At 43.4% G+C, this 3,152-nt stretch overlaps 1 non-coding gene across 1 annotated transcript; it reads left to right on the top strand.

The window, feature by feature from the left end:
* The first annotated feature begins 336 nt into the window (after positions 1–336).
* Positions 337–444, top strand: LOC115935112 (U6 spliceosomal RNA). The gene has a single exon (XR_004070821.2). It is a non-coding gene; the product is annotated as a U6 spliceosomal RNA (small nuclear RNA).
* Positions 445–3,152: the final 2,708 nt, after the last annotated feature.

Raw genomic sequence — 3,152 nt, forward strand, 5'->3', positions numbered from 1 at the left:
TGTGAATTATGTCTCAATAAAGCCATTGGGAGACAATATAAATAAATAAAATCCAGAGACATTGTCCTGTGGGTAAATACTAAATAGAGTCATTAGGCTGGTCTCTGGATTTGTCTATTCAATGCTTTCATGTTGGTTTTCTTTATCTTCCAGCTCCAGAAAAGGCCTGTAGTTCCAGCTACTGGGGAGGCTGACGGAAGGATTGCATGAGCCTGGGAGGTCAAAGCTGCAGTGAGCTGTGATCGCACCACTGCACTCCAGCCTGGGTGACAGAGTGAGACCCAGTCTCAAAAAAAAAAAAAAAAAAAAAAAGAAAAGCAAGCAAGAAAGAAAAAAGTGCTCGCTTCAGCAGCACATATACTAAAATTGGAATGATACGGAGAAGACTACCATGGCCTCTGAGCAAGAATGACACAAAAATTCTGCAAAAAAAAAAAAAAAAAAAAAAAAAAGCCTGAGCAAAGTGACTTGCCCAGGATGCCACAGTTCACAGTGGTAGAACCACAACTGGAAACCAGAACTTTGACTCCCAGGCAGCTGCCCCTTCCACGAGTTCCATGTCCCATGTGCATGCTATGTTTGTACTGGGGTCAATCAATGGCAACCGTCTTATTTGGATATTCTTATTTTCCTCTATGCCCTGAGAAACCTGGTTTGTAGACAGAAAAGGCTGATTTTTTGCTTCTAAAAGCTTAAGTTGACATTTTGTGTTGTTTTGTTTTGTTCTCCTGGCCCAGCCTAACAAGCATTCACATAGTAGACAACACATGCTTGCTGGACCTTACTTCCTGTCTGGTGACCCAGCTCCCTAGAGACTTGAATCTCAAATAAATGTTTCTGTCAGGAGGCTGAGCTCCCAGCTGTGCAAATTGGTCACAGATGTAATTGCATTTGCCCTCTGCCCTGGAAGAAAACATGCCTGTGGTTGGGGGTTTAGATGTCTCAGAATGAAAGACATTACTTCTGACTCTGGGTAATAGCCGTGACGCTCAAAATAAGCTGCCACAGAGACACGCCATAGTGTTGCCAGATATACAGGACTGTTGCTACCCAGAATCTGGATCTGCACAGCCAGTTACCAAACTGTGGCCATGTCATTGGCCAATCAGGCATAGTCAAGAACCTAGCTTTTCCACTGGCTCCTCATACTTTCAAACATAACTCCATCCCCTCTTCTCCTCTCCCTAATGCCCACAGGATCTCTGCAAAGAGCTCTAATTCCAAGTTCCCTGAATGGCAGACAATGGCAGCCCTAGGACATCCACACTGCACAGGCTGCAATTGCTAGAATCTAATTAAAATAAACATTGTAACAAGCTGCTGAGCCCTGCCCAGTGCCTCAGGAGTGCAGTGATGTGACACATCTCACTGCAGCCTCCACCTCCCACGCTCCAGCAATCCTCCTGCTTCGGCCTCCCAAAGAGTGGAAACTACAGGTGTGTGCCACTACACCTGGCTAATTTTTGTACTTTTTGTAGAGATGAAGTCTCGCCATGTTATCGAGGCTGGTCTTGAACTCCTGGGCTCAAGTGATCCGCCCACCTTGGTGTCCCAAAGTGTTGGAATTACAGGTCTGAGTTACTGCATCTGGCCAGATAGATATTTTAAACCCAGTATTTGTCTGCCTTTCTTCCTCAGTAGAATTTGAATGTACCAGGTGGCTGCTAGCTACACACCTGTGTAGGATGAGGCTTATCCTATATGTCTGCCCTATTTGTCTTGTTAAATCATATTATTATTCTGAATGCTTTCCTTCTAAAGCAGACAACCAAAGCATAGGGTATTAGCTCTTCTTAGTCCTTTTCCAATCCAAACATTTAGACTTCTTTCGGCTCACCCCTGGGCAGTATCACTCTCATCAATTTCCTCTGAATTGACTAGAATGAATTGTAACTATCCCCATCAGCAATCACATCTGTTAAGGATTGCAGAGTGCCATTGTTGTACGGGAAGAGCATTTCATTTGAGCCACCAAAAATTTACTAACGTGTGGACACAGGGACAGATACAGAGGATTGCAAACTCCAGTTTCTGAAAAACTCGATTCCAAAGCAAGGGAAAAAGGTGCCCTCTAGTGGTAAACACAGCACACTACACCACAGCATGCTTATTCCAGACCGGAAGCCTGGCTATTTGAATCCTATTTTCTGTTTCTTCCAGAAACCCTGAGGTCCAGACAGGACGTGACACATGAAGGTTTAAGTGAATTAAAATAGGCTGCTGACATCTAAGGCCAGGAAGAAATAATGAGTACGGATCCACTTTCATTGAGTGCTATGGATAAGAATCCTTCACATTTCTTGCCAGTCTGCCCCCCCGAAATTGAGTTCTGGTAGCAATTTTTCATCCAGAAGTGACATAATTTGATTGGTTAATGATTTATTGCTTTATTACACGGTAACCTAGAGCAACCATCTCTGCTAAGCCACTTCTTCAATTTGGTGACAAGTAACCAACTATCTGGAATGAGCAAGAAATATTCCCTTCCGAATTCCTTGAAAAATGTGGGGCTTAATTTAGAATATTCAAGTTCTTTTGACATACGTATTAAGACTATACAGTTTTTATAAGTATTCTAAAAGCCCGTATAAATTACAGTTGATTGGGAACTTTTAATATAATAATTGAGTCCTGACATAAGAGACAGTGCAATGCTCAGGAAATAATGCTGGCCTGAAAGCTTGGAGATATGGACTCCGTGACACAGCCTCTGCCACTAACTAGGTGACTTCGGGCAAGTCCTTCAACATCTCTGACCTCCATTTTCCCATTAACAAATGAAAGAATTGGACTAATAATTTCTAAGCTTTTTCAGCTCTAAAATGATCTAATTTGGCCAGGCACAGTGGCTCATGCCTATAATCCCAGCACTTTGGGAGGCTAACGTGGGTGGATCACCTGAGGTCAGGACTTTGAGACCAGCCTGGCCAACTTAGTGAAACCCCATCTCTACTAAAAATACAAAAATTAGCCAGGTGTGGTGGCGTGCACCTGTAGTCCCAGCTACTCGGGAGGCTGAGGCAGGAGAATCGCTTGAACCCGGGAGGCGGAGGTTGCAGTGAGCCAAGATTGCACCACTGCACTCCAGCCTGGCAACAGAGCAAGACTTCATCTCAAATAAATAAATAAATAATAATAAAATTATCTAACTT

This window comes from Gorilla gorilla, chromosome 5 (genome assembly GCF_029281585.2).
Source record: "Gorilla gorilla gorilla isolate KB3781 chromosome 5, NHGRI_mGorGor1-v2.1_pri, whole genome shotgun sequence".
Lineage (NCBI taxonomy): Eukaryota > Metazoa > Chordata > Mammalia > Primates > Hominidae > Gorilla > Gorilla gorilla.